This window comes from Phocoena phocoena, chromosome 1, assembly GCF_963924675.1.
Source record: "Phocoena phocoena chromosome 1, mPhoPho1.1, whole genome shotgun sequence".
NCBI lineage: Eukaryota > Metazoa > Chordata > Mammalia > Artiodactyla > Phocoenidae > Phocoena > Phocoena phocoena.
In genome coordinates, this window is record NC_089219.1 from 793637 (window position 1) to 811885 (window position 18249).

Consider the following 18249-nt stretch of genomic DNA (forward strand, 5'->3'; position numbering starts at 1 on the left):
TCTCACTGCTGTGGCTCGGGATTCAATCCCTGGTGGGGAACTAAGATCCTGCAGGCCGCGTGGCGTGCCACCCCTCTCCCAAAAAAGCTACAAAAGAGCAGACTATAGCACCAATAAAACTCTTTTACCTCAAAGGCAAACTTAGTCAATTATACCTCAATAAAAAAAACAAAGGCAAACAAACTAAAACTATGAAATTTCTATAATAGTCTCATTTCAGTCATGCTAACTTTGAGAGAGCTTCTAAAACTTCCACATATAAATAATTTGCTTTAACATTTCTTCCAAAGTGAAAATATCTTTTTCCTAATTATAATGATCTTGGTATTCTTCCACAGAAAATACAGATAAAACATTATCTTACTGTACAGCACGTTCCTTGTCCCCAGCTACCCCCAAGAAATAACATGTTTCACAGGGATGCCCAGGGGTGTGCATTTCTTCCAGACTTTATCTGCTGCACTGCGGTCATCTCCTCAGGACAATGAAGCAGGGCTACCTTAAACTTTTTGAACAGCTTCGCAGTATTCTGCATGTACCTTAATTTAACCAGTTCCCACTGATGGGCATTTAGATTCATCCACTGGTTCATTCCACAAATATTTTTTGAGATGTACTACATTCCAGGCACTGTTTGAGGAGATATTAGGGAATAAAAAAGATAAAGATCTCTGCCCTCGGGAAATATATTCAAAATACGTTAAGATACACAAAAGTACATAAAGTATAATGCCATTTATATTTAAATAAAAACTACCTACGTGGATTAAAAAAAAAAGATCTCTGCCCTCATGGAACTTATATTCTAGTAACTACTGACAATTTTTTGCTTTCTTACCAAAAATTCTAGGTGAAGGTTTCTTTTTTTTTTTTTTTTGCGGTATGCAGGCCTCTCACTGCTGTGTCCTCTCCCGTCGTGGAGCACAGGCTCCAGACGCGCAGGCCCAGCGGCCATGGTTCACGGGCCCAGCCACTCCACGGCATGTGGGATCTTCCCAGACCGGGGCACGAACCCGCGTCCCCTGCATCGGCAGGCGGACTCTCAACCACTGCACCACCAGGAAAGCCCCTAGGAGAAGGTTTCTAACAGAAACTGTTTTTACTATTTTGTTTTTATAATGAATGCTGTAACAAGGATTCTCTTACTTCCCCCCCCCCCCCCCCCGTGAATAAATTTCTAAAAATAAACTTGCTGAATAATTTAGTTTGGAAATGTCCTTTTATACTCAACATATTAACCTCTTATCTTTTATATATACATATATATATATGCATAGCTAATATTTTCTCCAACTTGCTTGTCTTTGAACTACAGTTCAAAGTTCCCTATCATCAGGACTTCCCTGGTGGTCCAGTGGTTAAGACTCCCCGATTCCACTGCAGGGGGTGAAGGTTCCATCCCTGGTCAGGGAGCTAAGATCCTAAATGCCATGTTGGCGAGGTCAAAAAAACAAAATTCCTCTATCAGATATCTTTTGCTATAAGTATGTTCTGAGTATTCAAGCAGATAATCTTTTTATGGCTTATGACCTTAGTGTCATGCTAAGAAACCCTTTCCCCAAACACCCCACCTCAAAGGTTAAAAAATACTTCTCACAATAATTTTCTAATATTTCCATGTTTTAATTTTTACATTTAAGTCTTTAATCCAGCCAGAATCTCTATGTGTTGTAGAGTTTTCCACTTTATTTTTTTCCAACAGACTGCCAGTTGATCCAACATCTGTTACATTACAAACCATCCATTCCCAACTGATTTAAAATGCTACACTAGGGGCTTCCCTGATGGTGCAGTGGTTGAGAATCCACCTACCAGTGCAGGGGACACGGGTTCGGGCCCTGGTCCGGGAAGCTCCCACATGCCGCCGAGCAACTAAGCCCATGCGTCAGAGCTACTGAGCCCGCATGCTGCAACTACTTAAGCTCACGCACCTAGAGCCTGTGCTCTGCAGCTAGAGAAGCCACCGCAATGAGAAGCCCGCGCACCTCAACAGAGTCGCCCCCACTCGCCGCAACTAGAGAAAGCCCGCGCGCACCAATGAAGACCCAACAAGCCAAAAACAAATAAATAAATTTTTTAAAAAAATAATAAAATGCTACACTAATCAAGAAGTAAATTCCCATAAATTTATAGATCATTATCTAGACTACTTTGTTCTACCTACCTATGCTTTATAGAACTTTCCTGTTTATATCTAATAGAACACTTTCCCCTCATCTTTCTTTTATAGAACTGACCCTTCTCAAACATTTATTTGTCCAAATTAGGTGACAATTTAAAAATATCCCAGCATGTACATACAGAAGACCTGCATTCAAATTCTGTGTTCAGGTCTATTCAAATTCTTTTTTATCTCTTCAGTAATGTACCTAAGTTAGGTCTTATAGCTGACTTCAACATGTTTTTCTCTTTATAAAAAAAGAGAAGAGTTTCAGGCCTAACAATCATTTAAAAAAAAATGACCTTGGTCAATTTGCCTAAGAACTCAAAAAAATTATTTCTAAACTTAGTTTCCATAAAGGAGTTATTTACAAAAAAAAAAGAAGCTTCTGTAAGACCCATGGCTCTTGTCATGAACCTCTGCTCTTTGACTTTTCTGACCATTCATTATCTTAGCATGGCTCAGATTACTGACCTCCGCAACAACACTAAAAACAGACGCTCAATCTAAAGCAACCGTGAAGTTTATTTCAGCCAAGCATTCAGGACAAAGGGCTTAACCACAGGCATGGATTGTGGCCCGGGTCTCTCTCCCCTGGTGTCCCTGAGGTAGGACGAGGGCACAGGAGGGCAGGGGCAGCAGCACAGGTGCACCTGGAGCTGGAGCCTTCCTAGGTCCCTGCTTCCTTGCCCAGGAATCTCAGCCAGCTCAGTCACAGGAACAATACGCAGGAAAGACAAGGGGGTGGCAGTGAGAGGAACCTGCCTGTCCAATCACCATTATTCAGCAAGTGCCTGGCTCCTCCTCTCTGCCTCTCCTGCCAGCTGACCCAGTTACCCTCAAACTCTCTCCCCAAGAACACCCCGAAGTGTATAACAGGCCAGTATGTAAAAAGCTACAGAGTTACTTATATTCAATTTATCAGGGAACACCTATGTTAGCCTGCACCCACTTGTAATGCTGCTTCGTTACATGTCTTAGATGAAAAAACAATCTTTTGGGGCTTCCCTGGTGGCGCAGTGGTTGAGAGTCCGCCTGCCGATGCAGGGGACACGGGTTCGTGCCCTGGTCCGGGAGGATCCCGTGTGCCGTGGAGCGGCTGGGCCCATGGCCCATGGCCACTGGGCCTGCGCGTCAGGAGCCTGTGCTCCGCAATGGGAGAGGCCACAGCAGGGAGAGGCCCCTGTACCGCAAAAAAAACAAAAACAAAAACAAAAAAACCCAATCTTTTGTTTTGTTTGAAATTTAATCCCTCCCCCTCCCAATCAAAGCCATCTTTCTTGATCTCATCTTGTCTCTTCCAAACCTTAAAATTCTGAGCTTATCTGGCAGGCACTTTATGCAGCCTGTTACGTACAGGAGAGCTGCTGAAATGACAGGAAGGTATTATTTGCTGAAAGCTAATTACTTCAACCCATTTTTCCGACATAAAACAAATTAAATTCTATGCTAATTAAAACTCCTGTTTAGCGGCTTCCCTGGTGGCGCAGTGGCTGGGAATCCGCCTGCCAATGCAGGGGACGTGGGTTCGTGCCCCGGTCTGGGAAGATCCCACATGCCGTGGAGCGGCTAGGCCCGTGAGCTATGGCCGCTGAGTCTGCGCGTCCGGAGCCTAGGCCCGCGTACCGTGTAAAAAAAAAAAAAAAAAAAAACCTGCTGTTTAACATCACAAGAGTTAACCAGAGGGAGGATATGTGGGGATATATGTATATGTATAGCTGATTCACTTTGTTATAAAGCAGAAACTAACACACCATTGTAAAGCAATTATACGCCAATAAAGATGTTTAAAAAAAAGAGTTGATGAAAATAGGTCTATCACATCCCATGTCACAGCTAACTTGCTCGGCTGGAGGGAGTAGCATACCCATTAGGACAAACTTTGAAGCCATGAGACCAGCTGAAATGAAAGGCCAATACAAACAGCTGGCACCAGTGATGAGATAGGTAAGAACCACCCGCCGCCCCAGCTTTTCTTAAGGCGGTCAGCCTTCTGTTACTGCATCAACTCCCTCTACCAGCTAGTTTCTAACAACATCAATTGTGCTTGCTTCTCCGTGTGTGGTCCAGGGACCAGCAACGCCAGCGGCACCTGGGAGCTAGTCAGGAAAGCTCACTCACTCGGCTGCAGACTGAATTAGGATCTGCAGCTAATAAGATCCCAGGGGAGTCATTCACACAGCCGAGTTCTGAATGCACCCAAATAAACACCCGGGTTTAGGAGCTCCCTATTTAAAAACAGACCACTCCACGGTTCCCCTCATCACCCACCAACTACAGAGCCCTTTCCTTGCCCCCTCCTCCCACAGCAAAACTTCCTGAAGCCACATCTACATAGGTGGTCTCCCCTTCCTCAACTCCCATGTTTTAACTCCCCGCAATGTCTTTCGCTGCCCACCACCTAGCACCTACAGTCCCTAAATCTGAGGGACCCCTTTCACCTGACCCCTCAACAGCACTCTATGCAGGATCCCCACCCTCCTTACTGAGGAAGAGCTGCCCTATCCTTCCTTCACTGGCTGGGCATCCCGTCGCCTCCTCTTCCTACCTCCCAGGCGCAGGTGAGAGCGTCATTCACAAGAACTGAAATATTACCTATGACTTCCAGACTGAACTCCAGGCCAACATACTTACGAGCCAACACTTGCACTTGGTTTCCTGTGTCCATTTTGAGCTTCAAATGTTCCAAGGATGGCTCTCTCGTCCCCACTGGACAGTCAACAAACCTGAGCCACCCATCTGGCCTCATCTCAGTGCCCGACCATCATCGGCCCCTAAGGGTGCAGAGCAAGCGCTTAAGAACTGTCCTAGGGGAATTCCCTGGTGGTCCAGTGGTTAAGGGCTCCGTGCTGCCATTGCATGGGGCACAGGTTCCATCCCTGGCCGGGGAACTAAAATTCCACATGCTGCCAGGCACGGCCAGAACAAAAAAAAGAATAGTCCTAGATCATCAGCACCGTGGCTAGCTCGACCTCCAGAGCAGAAATGAGTCTGTCCACTTACTCCCACTTCCTCAGCCCCCATCCTTAGCCAAGCTACATCATTTCTCATCAACAGTATCCCTTAAATGATCTTTGTTTCTATTTTCACCCCAACAATCCATTCTTCCTTCGGCAACTGAACAACCTTTTAAAATTCACATCTGGTCACTTCCTGCTTAGAACTGTGCAGTGGCGTCCACCGCACTGAGGGAAAGAATCAAACTTTCCTCCACGTCAGAGTGACCATAAAATGCACTGTCCACCAGGGCACGTCTAATAGTCAAAGAGGGCACTCCCCACACAGAATCCCGGCTCACCGGGTGAAGCTGACACTGCCGGCAAACTGGGCCAGGTGGCCAAGGCCAGCTTCCTCTCCAACCCTGACTTCTACCGCCTTGCTCCCGGGGCACAAAGCTTCAGCCACGCTGGCCTCTCCCCACCTCAGGGCCTTTGCAATTGCTGTTCTCTGCACCTGAAGTAACCAGGCTCTTCTCCTACCTGGCTTCTCCTCCTTCAGGTGCCAACTGCTCAGAACGGCCTTTCCCAATTAACCTAAAACCAAGTGCCCTCTCTCCACTCTGGGTCTTGCAGCGCTCACCACAGGTCTGAAACTTGCTTACCCACTAGTTCACAGTCCTCCCCCAAAGAATGAGAGATTAGAAGCTATTTCCCAGTACTTGCACATCACCAATCACAGTGTCTTGCTGAAAGTAAGTATATGGCAAATGTCTGTTAAATAAACTGATGCCTTTAAGCAGTTCACTTCTGGAATCCATTCCACAGCAATCTTAGTATTAACTGGACACCCTAAAGCAGGCAGTTCTAAATGTCATGCTATAGAGAGGTCCTGAGAGATTTAAGAAACGGCCACAGATTCTTTGCAGCTCCTCCTGTAAGAACGAGGTTCACTATTTCTCTACACTTCCAGTCTGGACTAGGCCTCATAACTTGCTCCGACCAACAGAATGTACCAAAGGTGACACTGTGTGACTTCTACGTATGGCCTCAAGAAGCCTAGCAACTTCTGCTCCCGCCCTCTTACCACTCGGCTACCCTGAGAGGCCTGAGCCGGCCTGCTGGAAGGGTCACATGGAGAACAGAGGTGCAGCCTGGCGAAAAGTCCATGCAGGTAAGGCCTTCCCAGAAGTGCCAATGGACTGCAGACGCATGAGTGGGCAGAGCCCCCCACCACACAGAGCCCTAACTGCCAGTGGTGAACACACAGTTATTGCTTGAACTCGTTAAGTTTGGGGGGCAGTTTGTTACGCACCAACAGGTAACTGATGCAAGGCCATGAGCACGTTTTTTTAACTGCAGGGTGCGTGTTAGTTCAAGTCAGAGTTCTCAGCCTTGGACCGGTGAGGTCTTGGGCTGGCTCACCCTTGGCTGTTAGGCAGCATCCCTGTAGCACACCACACATTACGACGACTAACCACAGATGTCTGCAGACAAGCAACAATGGAGACCAAAAGCAAGGGGAGAATGCTGCCTGCGCCTCCCAGGGGCTTGGCACTTCCACGAGGGAAGGAAGGAGCCACTGCTTTGGGGGGCGTTCTTTGTGCTGTCTCCTCCTTCACATATGTCCTTTCCCTCCTCACTGGTACCCAAAGGTCAGTTAGTGGAATGGACATTAGCAATTGCCTCTATTGCGATTATAACCTATTCCTGCAAAAATTACCCTCAAGGATGTCATTCTTCTGTTTCCACAAAAGAAAAAAGACAGCTGCAAAAAACAAAAATTGCCTAGAGGGTCCTTCCAGCACTGGCCCTGTCCTGGCCGCCGAGACACTCAAACCCTAGCTGCTGAGTGGGCTCCACAGACCCAGGAAGACAGAGCCCAGCCATTTCAGAAGCTTTTCTTTTTTTAAGCTAGCATTATCTAAGTCTGTGAACAAACGTTTAGAGTAGAAGAGCTGCTGTTTTAAAGCTCTCCTTTCATGGCTGAAGTGGAGCACCCTACTCGCTTAGCATTTCCCGAATATGTCAAGTTTTAAATTACGGGAAATGTGTGCGGTCAGTTCCCATATTTTAAGAAAATGTAAAGAGGACATGATGGTCTGTTACTGATTCAAAAAGCACATTTTAAATGCCTTGCCAATCAGCGTTAGGCACTGAGATTCTCCCTGCTCTGAGTGCATCGATTCCCAGGAAAAGCTCCCTGCCCTCTTCCCTTCTCATCTCTCTGCGTCTACAGCAGCCATCCCCAAACCCACACCCCAACAGTGGTTAAGCAATCTCAAGCCTTTCCAATAACCCTCCTATCCATTCTCCGGAAAACTACCTAGACCTTAACCCTAGTTAAGTGGTTTCACAGGCCACTGTCCCCAAACCTAACTGTGTATCACGTTCGCTTGGGACATTCCTCTAAACCACCTGAGTCTCAGGCTTACAGATGGACCGACGGCCACTTTCAGGGGGTCTGACTCAGGTTCAAGAACTAACCCTACCGGGCTTCCCTGGTGGTGCAGTGGTTGAGAGTCCGCCTGCCGATGCAGGGGACGTGGGTTCGTGCCCCGGTCCGGGAAGATCCCACATACCGTGGAGCGGCTGGGCTCGTGAACCATGGCCGCTGAACCTGCACGTCCGGAGCCTGTGCTCTGCAACGGCAGAGGCCACAACAGTGAGAGGCCCGTGTACCGCGAAAAAAAAAAAAAAAAAAAAGACCTAACCCTGTCCACATGAAGAGCCCAACTGGCACACCCTTTACTTCCAGCCTGTGCTAGTTGGGAGAGTGAGAGACAGAGCCTCACAACTCTGCAAACACAATTTGAGGGGAACACCATGAAGCAGTAACTGTGGTCAATCAATGTGATCAAGAGCAACAATGGTGGCCAGAAAAAGCCTCTTTGAGGTGACACTCAAGCTGAGACCTAAAGGATCAAGGACTCAGCAGTGGAAACAGCAAAGTAAGGAGATGTCAGGTGGACACGAAGACAGACGAGTCTGGAGATCAGAAAGGCTGCAGTAGAGATATAAATTTGAGAGTCTTCAAAACTATCAGTAAACAGCATTTAAAACAGATAAGAACAGATGGGAACAGCCACGATCACCTAAGGAGAGCCCAAGAACAGAGAGAATCCTGGACTCAAGATGGAGAAACACCAGACAACTGAAGGCAGGCAGGGCAGGCAAAAGAGGAACCTTGGAAGGAAACCAAGAAGGACAAAGTGGCAGAAGGAGAACCAGGAACTAAGAGAAGAGTGTGTTTTAAAGAGGTGGTGGTTAAGTGAGTTCAATGCCAAGAGGCAAAATATGATGAAAACAGAGAAAAATGACCATTTCAGGGAGGTTTTTTTTTTTTTTGCGGTACGCGGGCCTCTCACTGTTGTGGCCTCTCCTGTTGCGGAGCACAGGCTCTGGACGCGCAGGCTCAGCGGCCATGGCTCACGGGCCCAGCTGCTCCACGGCATGTGGGATCTTCCCAGACCGGGGCACGAACCCGCGTCCCCTGCATCGGCAGGCGGACTCTCAACCACTGCGCCACCAGGGAAGCCCTCAGGGAGCTTTTTTACTTTGCAAGCAGAAACATCGAGGCACTTACAGACAAGGAGAATGGAAATGAGATGGGCAGAGACCCCTGAATGGTTTCTCCATCCTCTGACCCCACGCTGACCCAAAAAGCCCAGCTCTATTCCTGAACTTTGGTTCTGTGAGACATCCAAAATCCCGATAAGACATTTTCCTTTTCCACCTAAGTTCTCTCTGTTGTTTTCTTCAACCTGCAACTGAGACTTCCTTTTACTAGCTCGGCCACGAAAGGACGGTAAAGACATGGGAGACAGGGAGCTGGGAACGCAACGAAAACAGGGCCCAGGAGGAAGCTCTAGGTAACGGCAGTGGGTTGAAAAGTGTCCCTTGAATATTCTTGTCCACCTGGAACCTGTAAATGTGACTTTATTTGGAAAAAAGGTCTTTGCAGGTATAATTAGTTTTAACTCAAAATGAGGTCACAATGGAATAGGCCCTCATCCAATGACTGGTGTTCCTATAAGAGCAGAGACAGACACAGAGAGAAGGCCACATAAAACAGGCAGAAACCAGATTGCCAGCGACTACCCGAAGCCAGAAAGAGGCATCAGAGGGAGCTGCCCTGTCAAAACCTTGATGTCAGACTTCCACCCTCCAGAATTATGAGAATAAATTTCTGCTGTTTTGGCCACTCCTTTTGTGGTAATTTGTTACTGCAGCCCCAGGAAACTAAGAGTAGCATTTCAGAGCCACGCAGAAGAACCCCTGAGAACCTTAAGCAAGACAGCAACCACAAAGTCAGAAATAAAGAGCAGGGGTCGACTTGGAGAAGCGTGTGAGGAAAGGAGGAAGGCAAAGGAGGCAAAGGTCACAGGCAGGGGTGGTAACGGAAGCAAATACGTCAGTGCTTGCGCCACGCTAAGCACGGGGGTAAGTGTTCCATTTGCACCATCTCGTTTCATCCTCACCACCAGCCCAGGAGACGGGAAAACCGAGAGAGGAGTTACACAACTTGCTCACAGCCTCAAAGCTCAGACTGCAGAGCCAGGATGTCCAGCACATGGGCACAGAGAAGCCATGGAGCAAGGAACACCATCAACTGTTATGTAGTTACTGGTCATGTTTTCAAAGATGTAAACATAATGTGTAACAAAGTAGAAAAAGTAAAACTTAAAAATCTACACATACAGTGTGATCTCCAATCTGGGGGGTGGGGGAATCTCTGAATACATGTGCATGAACGACAAAACTAAATGAAAATACAACAACATAATATTATAGGTTATTTCCAGATAGGTAAACTATAGACTTTCCCCCTCATTTTTGTGTTTGTTTTTGGTTTGTTTGTTTTTTTGCGGTACGTGGGCCTCTCACTGCTGTGGCCTCCCCCGCCACCGAGCACAGGCTCCGGACACGCAGGCTCAGCGGCCATGGCTCACGGGCCCAGCCGCTCCGCGGCATGTGGGATCCTCCTGGACTGGGGCACGAACCCGCGTCCCCTGCATCAGCAGGCTGACTCTCAACCACTGCGCCACCAGGGAAGCCCTGTTTTGGTTGTTTTTTTGGCTGCATTGGGTCTTCATTGCTGCACGCGGGCTTTCTTTAGTTGCGGCAAGTGGTGGCTTCTTTTGTTGTGGACCACGGGTTCTAGGCATGCGGGCTTCAGTAGTTGTGGCACATGGCTCAGCAAGTGTGGGTCACAGGCTTAGCAGATGCAGCACGCGGGCCCTAGAGTGCATGGGCTTCAGCAGTCGCAGAGTGTGGGCTCATTAGTTGCAGCACGTGGGCTCTAGGGCACGCAGGCTCAGTAGTTGTAGCTCGTAAGCTTAGCTGCCCCGCAGCATGTGGGATCTTCGCTCTCCAACCAGGGATCGAAACCACGTCCCCTGCACTGGAAGGCAGATTCTTAACCACTGGACCACCAGAGAAGTCCTTTCCCCTTCATTTTTATAATCCTAATTTTGTACAATAAACAATTAAACACTTTTATTATTAAAGTACAACAGTTAAAAACTGGGGACAGTAAAATGGACTTACTGAAAACGACATCTTTATGAAAACAGTAACAGTGATAACTTAGGGGGAACAGGGACAAGGCCCTCAAAGAATGAGGACAGGGGGACTTCCCTGTGGTCCAGCAGTTAAGAATCCACCTTCCAATGCAGGGGACGTAGGTTTGATCCCTGGTTGGGGAACTGAGATCCCACAAGCCGCAGGACAACTAAGCCCGCACCAAAACGAAGAGCCCACACGCCACAACTAAGACCAATGCAGCCAAAAATAAATAAATAAATATTAAAAAAAAAAAAAAAGACTGAGGACAGGACAGATGAAGGAACTGAGGCAGTGAAGACAGATCTCCTGTCCAGGGAGTTTAATTTTAAACAGAGAAAAATATGAATAGTGGCTGAAAAATATACCAAGATTAACTGGGAGATTAAGTTATATAAGACTTATTAGTCACGTTTGAAGACAGAATAGGAGCCCCTGAAGAAGAAACTAAAGATAAAACTGTTGGTGAATATGTTCTCAAGCGGAAGAATCCTCCCTTTAACAACATATGAAGGAGGCAGATGCAGACACAGAAGTCCTCTGAGATGAAAGAGTAGGGGAGAGGAGCTCAAATTAGATGGTCCACGGTGTAATAATTAAGAGCACGGGCTCTAGGGGCAAACAACTGACGTTCAAACGTGGGTTCCACAGATTCCTGGCTGTGACTCTGGCCAATTACCTAATCTCCCCATAGGTTTAGCCACCTATGAAATGGGGCTATTCACAGGACCTGGCTCAGAGCCGATTAGACGATCAAACAGTAACACCGTCAAGCTCTTAGCATGGTGCCTAGCTAGCACAGTAGGAACCTAACAAGGCCGAGCTAACAGCACTGGGGTCATCTGCAAAACGCAAGTTCATCTACTGCCAAGAGAACTGCAGGTGGAGGACGGAAGGGCCACGGTCCTTCCGTGCCATCCTCAATTTCCCAAGCCCTCTTATTTCAGTTCCTCGCCCAGTCCTGTCTTGGGGCTTCTCCCTTTGCCCAGGTATCTGCCGCCTGCCTCATCCCCTCACCTCCCCTTGCTCTCAATTTCAGATGTTTCCACCACCCTTTTAAAATGAAATCAGCCATCTCTATTGCCCTGTCCTGATTTCTCTTCCAGCACAACCTTTTCCACCCGCCATCGGACAGATGACGTCCCTCTCACCAGAGGGGGGTGGGCGTCTCTCATCACTGCCCCATCACCAGCTGCCAGCTGGTACTGCTCAGCCATGAATGTGCATTTCACTGACACTCTCCCTCCCCTTGTTTACAGGCGCTCCTCACGTGACAGTGCTCAAGCTACTCCGTCTATAATCAAGGCAGGGGACTTCCCTAGTGACGCAGTAGTTAAGAACCCGCCTGCCAATGCAGGGGACACGGGTTCAAGCCCTGGTCCAGGAAGACCCCACATGCTGCGGAGCAACTAAGCCCGTGTGCCACAACTACTGAGCCTGCGCTCTAGAGCCCGCGAACCACAACTACTGAGCCTGTGTGCCACAACTACTGAAGCCTGCGTGCCTAGAGCCCGTGCTCCGCAACAAGAGAAGCCACCGCAATGAGAAGCCCGCGGCACCAAAACGAAGAGCAGCCCCCGCTCGCCGCAACTAGAGAAAGCCGGTGCACAAACGCAACCAAAAATAAATAAATAAATTTTATTTTAAAAATAAATAAATAAAATAAAATAAAGGCAGAACAGGGACCTCCCTAGAGGTCCAGCAGTTAAAATTCTGCACTTCCACTGCAGGGGGCACAGGTTTGAACCTGGTTGGGGGAACTAAGAAATCACATGCCATGCAGGATGGCCACAAAAAAAAAAAAAAAAATGAAGGCAGGAACAGAGCCCTCCCTCAACCCCACATGCCTCTCCACCCCTTTCCTTCAGAGCCTCCCCACAAGCCACTGCCACTCATCGGCCCTGGGGAGTCCTGATCGCTGAATCCCAATCAAATCTGCCTCTTTGACCATTCCCTTCCCTCTCAGAGACTCTCTTAAGCACTGACACTGCTCTGATGTTCTTCCAACTTCTGACCATTCCTATAAGCTGCTTTTCCTCTGCCATGCCTCAACACCCAAGCTACACCAAAGGGTCTTCAACCTTTAGAGAATCTCTGGGTGGTTCTTCTCCCCAGGAAAAGGCACAGTTCTACACCTATAACGACACATCAGGACAGGGCACCTGTCTCCAGCGGAGGACCTCTCTGGTCCCTGCAGGCACCTGGGGCTAAGGTCCTTGACGTGCCCCGGCCAGTTTAACCACCACACTGCTCTCCAAATCACTGCTGCTCAGAGGCTTGGTCTCAGGCTTCCCTTACACTCTTAATTACTGAGGATTCCAGGGGCTTTTGTTTATGTGGGTTATATCAATGGATATTTACTACACTAGAAACTAAAGCAGAGACAAAAAAGAAGTTTAATAAGCCTATTACATATTACCATAAATAATATTTTTACAAAAAATAACTAGAGGGACTTCCCTGGTGGTCCAGTGCCTAAGACTCTGCGCTCCCAATGCAGGGGGCCTGGGTTCGATCCCTGGTCAGAGAACTTGATCCCGCATTCCACAACTAAGGGCGCCACAACTAAGAGCCTGCATGCTGCAACAAAGATCCTGCGTACCACAACTAAAACCCGGCACAGCCAAATAAATAAATATTTTTTTAAATTAAAAAAAAAAGAAATAACTAGAAAAATAACTTAGTGAGAAGAGCAGCAACATTATACATTTTAGCACACCTCTTTAATGCCTGCCTCAAGTAGAGAGAGCTGGATTCTCACATCTGCTTCTGCACTCAATCTGGTACAATATCTTGTTTTGGTTGAAGGAGATGAGGAAAACTCAGCCTCACAGATACGTAGTTGGAAAAGGGAGGAGTAGGGCTTCCCTGGTGGCGCAGTGGTTAAGAATCCACCTACCAGTGCAGGGGACACGGGTTCAAGCCCTGGCTCGGGAAGATCCAACATGTCGCGGAAAAATTAAGCCCGTGAGCCACAACTACTGAGCCCGGGCACCTAGAGCCCGCGCTCCTCAACAAAGAGAAGCCACTGCAACGAGAAGCCCGCGCAGCACAACGAAGAGGAGCCCCCGCTCAGCAACTAGAGAAAGCCCGTGCGCAGAAACGAAGACACAACGCAGCAAAAAAAATAAATAAAGTAAATAAATTTATAAAAAAGAAAAGAGAGGAGTACTGTAACAGCCTTTTCAAATAAATATAGACAGTCTTTTTTGGTACTACATCAAAACTTGACAAGTGGTAAGTTTCTTAAAGGGTAGTTCTGGGCTCTCCTGGTGGCACAGAGGTTATCTGCCTGCCAGTGCAGGGGATACGGGTTCAGGCCCTGGTCCGGGAAGATCCCACATGCCGCAGAGCAACTAAGCCCGCTCGCCACAACTACTGAAGCCTGCGTGCCTAGAGCCCGTGCTCCGCAGCAAGAGAAGCCACCGCAATGAGAAGCCTGCGCACCGCAACGAGCAGCCCCCACTCGCCGCAACTAGAGAAAACCTGCGCACAGCAACGAAGACCCAACACACAGCCAAAAATAAATAAATTTATATATTAAAAAAAGGGTAGTTCTGCTGTGGAATCTGAAACTATGTCAATTAACTTTGCATACTGTTACATCAAACACCAGGGCCTTCACTCCATTCCTGTGCTTTGAATGGATCTTTCACCCATCTGTGAGTTAGTAGCATCAAGCACAGGCCATTTGGAAAATATCAGCTCACTGAGTTAAGCAGATCTTCCAAATGTTGACACGTTTTATTATATAACATTAAAAAAAAGAAACATTTCGTTAGCATCACCTCCTATCTTGCAAAAAAAAGTCTTTAAGTACTGGGAAGCTGTCAAGCTCATGGTAGCAGAATCAAGTTTTCCAAAATTCAAATTTCCATTTGAAAGCTCAAATTTCATCACTGCCAACAATACTGTCAGTTATTTTCCTTGAAGTATCTGGTTCACTTCGTTCGTTTTTATGAAAATATCTGCCAAATTCCCCTGTCTAAACAGCCATCATTTTTTGTCAGCTGTTCAACTCAAGCGATCGCAGAGTTGCTTGTCCAGAAGACCGCCCTCACATGTTAAGATGCATGTGTGCTTTATGCCAACTCCCCATTTTGTCACACAGGCCAGTAAAAAGATGGGTCCTCAGGTTGAAGTTTAACACAATTAATTTTGACTGCTTCATCAAGGGCATTTGATTAAACTGGATTTTTTTTTTAAAACCACAAATTCACAGCAGTGAGGAATACTATGACTACAATCACCGTTATAACTGGCTTGGTACCACGGCTCTGATTTCTGCTACAGAACCAGCAGTGTCACCCAGCATTGCTTCGTACCATCAGTGGGAATGTCAACACAGTGAAAGTCAAATGACATCTCAATATGATCATGACAGCAGCCTGGACCTAATGAGCCCCAGAGTCTACAGACTGTACTCGAGACCCCTCGCTCTAAGTGATGGTGAAACCCAAGACTTCAACCACCAGCTAAATACTAATAACTCATCCAGACCACTCCTCCAGAGCTCCACACTCACGTGTACAAAAATCTACAATTGGACAAACACTTCAGAGTGTTTCAGATACTGGTAATACTGTAGTGAACCAAAGTGCCTGTCTTCATGGAGCTTAGAACTAGTGGGTAGATCAACATAGAGACTAGGGAGACAGAGCAAGGGAAGACAGAGATTAATGAGAGTGGAGAACACCCTCTAAGGAGGGGATATTAGAACAAAGACCTGAATGAAAGGAGTGGATGGTCCAAACAGACCTCCACGAGAAGAGCTTTGCAAGAAGGAGTAGAAAGTGTAAAGGGCGGTGTGTTCTAATGCAAAATGTGGGAACGCCTCCTGGGGTCCTCAAACCCAAGGTGCAAAGACTCACTCACTGTCTTCCCATCAAACCACTGCTCATTTCAGTAAATGCAAAACAGGCACCCGGACTTCCAGGAGAGAAACCTGTACTCGCTCGCTCCCTTCTGACCTTCCACACAGTCACCTAAGCATCTGAGTCACCAGTTACCAGCTTTTCTACCCTGGCCCAGACCCCCTTCTTCTCTACAGCATCCCATCTGGAATCTGACCCGCCTTCCTCCTTCCTCTGAGAACACTCCAAGTTCAAGACCAAGTGATGTTCCTGATCGGGTACATCTCCTTACCCTTTGAGGGCTTCCTAGAGCCCTCGATGTAAAAGTGCAAATTCTTTACCAAGGCTCTGACCTCTCAGTGTCCATTTCTCACCACTCTCCAGCCCTTTGGAACTTCTGTCCCTAGACAACCCATGCTCTCTTTCATTCGATAAATAATTACTGAGCACCTATCTTGCAATACACTGTTATACGTGCTGGAGACAGTGGGTGAAGGAAGCCAACTGGTTGCATGAAAAGCATACACAACCATCTCCTCAGCCTGGAACACTCTTTCCTTCCCCTCCACAAGCCAGGCAGCCTCCAACTGGAGAACCCTTTCAGTCTCAACTTAAACATTTTCCAGCAAGCCTGCAAGACAGTGGCGGCCCTGCTGCTCCAGCCCCGCGCCTGCCCACCCACCCGTCAGCTCTGGCTCGGCTCTACCACAAGAAGGTTGTTGATCATTATGAAAACCCCCCAAAAGTGGGGTTCCTTAACAAAACATCTAAAAATGTTGGAACCAGACTGGTGGGGCTCCAGCGTACAGTGACATAATGAAAGTACAGATTCAAGAGGATGAAAAGAGGAAGATGGTCAACGGCAGGTTTAAAACACTTGGCTGTGGTTCTGCCATTGCCTCGAGCTTGTCAGCCAGCAAGTGGGTAAAGGGGAAGACAGTGGAGGAAGCCACAACCATCAAAAACACAGGGGGCGGGGCTTCCCTGGTGGCACAGCGGTTGACAATCCGCCTGCCAATGCAGGGCACACAGGTTCAAGCACTTGTCCGGGAAGATCCCACGTGCCGCGGAGCAACGAACCCCATACACCACAACTACTGAGCCTGTGCTCTAGAGCCCGTGAGCCACAACTACTGAGCCCGCGTGCCACAACTACTGAAGCTCACGCGCCTAGAGCCCGTGCTCCACAACGAGAGAAGCCACTGCCAACGAGAAGCCCGCGCACCGCAACAAAGAGTAGCCCCTGCTCGCCGCAACTAGAGAAAGCCCGCGCACAGCGACGAAGAACCAACACAGCCAAGATTAAATAAATTAAAAATAAATAAATTTATATTACAAAAAAAATAAAAACACGGGGGCTTCCCTGGGGGTCCAGCAGCTAGGACTCCGCACTCCCAAAGCAGGGAGCCTGGGTCTGATCCCTGGTCAGGGAACTAGATCCCGCATGCTGTACCTAAGACCCAGCGTAGCCAAAAAGTAAATAATATTAAAAAATTTTTTTAAATCATTTTTAAACAAACATAAAACACCGATATCACCAAGGAGGTCTGCCTTCCCCCTGTGAAACTGTACTGCTCCATGATAGCCAAAGATGCCATCAAGGTCACCCTGGCTGATTACAAACTGAAACGAGAACCCAAGAAAGGAGAGGCTGAGAAGAAATGAGCCCTCAGGGAAGTCTCCCACAGGTCACACAGGCTGCTTCCCTCCCTCCCCCGCCACCAGCAGTCACGCACACGGAGGTGTTCAGAAGCCCTTGCACTGAAACAAAAGAGCGATGAGACCTGCACAACCTATGCTATTCGCATTGTGACTCTCACGCAAGCTAAACAGTCTAATCGATTGTTCTGAATCTGTGTTTTCTTTCAGCTCATGTTTATTGCCTTAACCCAGTCCAAGTCGATTTCGAACTCTTTGTGTGGCCCCAAAACTGCAATCAGTAATGAAGTCCCTCGTTTGGGTAGTCATGAAGTGCACAATTATCTAATTTTCCTGAATCCATTTTGGGGAAGATTACCAGTAGATACCTTGATAAGATTACTTGACAGAACCAAGTATTGTACATAAAACAGATCTGCATATATATAATAAAGGAATGTAAGACAACCCTCCCCCCCCCCCAAAAAAAACCATTTTCCCTAGGAAGCCATCATTAAACTCTAGGTTAGCTGCCCCTGTGATCCACGGCCCTTGTTTTTCACCTTTGTACATAAACTGCTTGTCAGCCTCCCTGTTAAACTATAACATAAGGTCCTGGGCCACACCCATTCTATAATTTATAGACTCAGCACCTAGCAGAGAAGATGCTGAATGAGCATCTGTTAAACAAATTTCCTGTTATAATACTTTTGAGAATATATGAAAAATATTTCATTGTCACTAGCTGGCAAATTAAGGGATGACAAAGAATGTTTTGTGAAATCCCAAATAACTGAGCATCATAAAGGGAGGTGGAAGTGAGAGCTTTAAAAAACAAACAATCACTTTACCAGTTTCAAAATGAATTATAGGATCAAAACTGTCCTATAAAGGTAAAGCCGGGCTTCCCTGGTGGCGCAGTGGTTGAGAGTCCGCCTGCTGATGCAGGGGACACGGGTTCGTGCCCCGGTCTGGGAAGATCCCACATGCCGCGGAGCGGCTGGGCCCGTGAGCCATGGCCGCTGAGCCTGCGCTCTGCAACGGGAGAGGCCACAACAGTGAGAGGCCCGAGTACCGCAAAAAAAAAAAAAAGTAA

General features: G+C 47.5%; 1 protein-coding gene and 1 pseudogene across 2 annotated transcripts in view; one reads left to right on the plus strand and one right to left on the minus strand.

The window, feature by feature from the left end:
- Positions 1–18249, minus strand: part of GNB1 (G protein subunit beta 1) — a 92580-nt gene that overhangs the window by 68314 nt on the left and 6017 nt on the right. The window lies entirely within an intron of this gene.
- Positions 7967–17180, plus strand: LOC136135323 (iron-sulfur cluster assembly enzyme ISCU pseudogene; annotated as a pseudogene).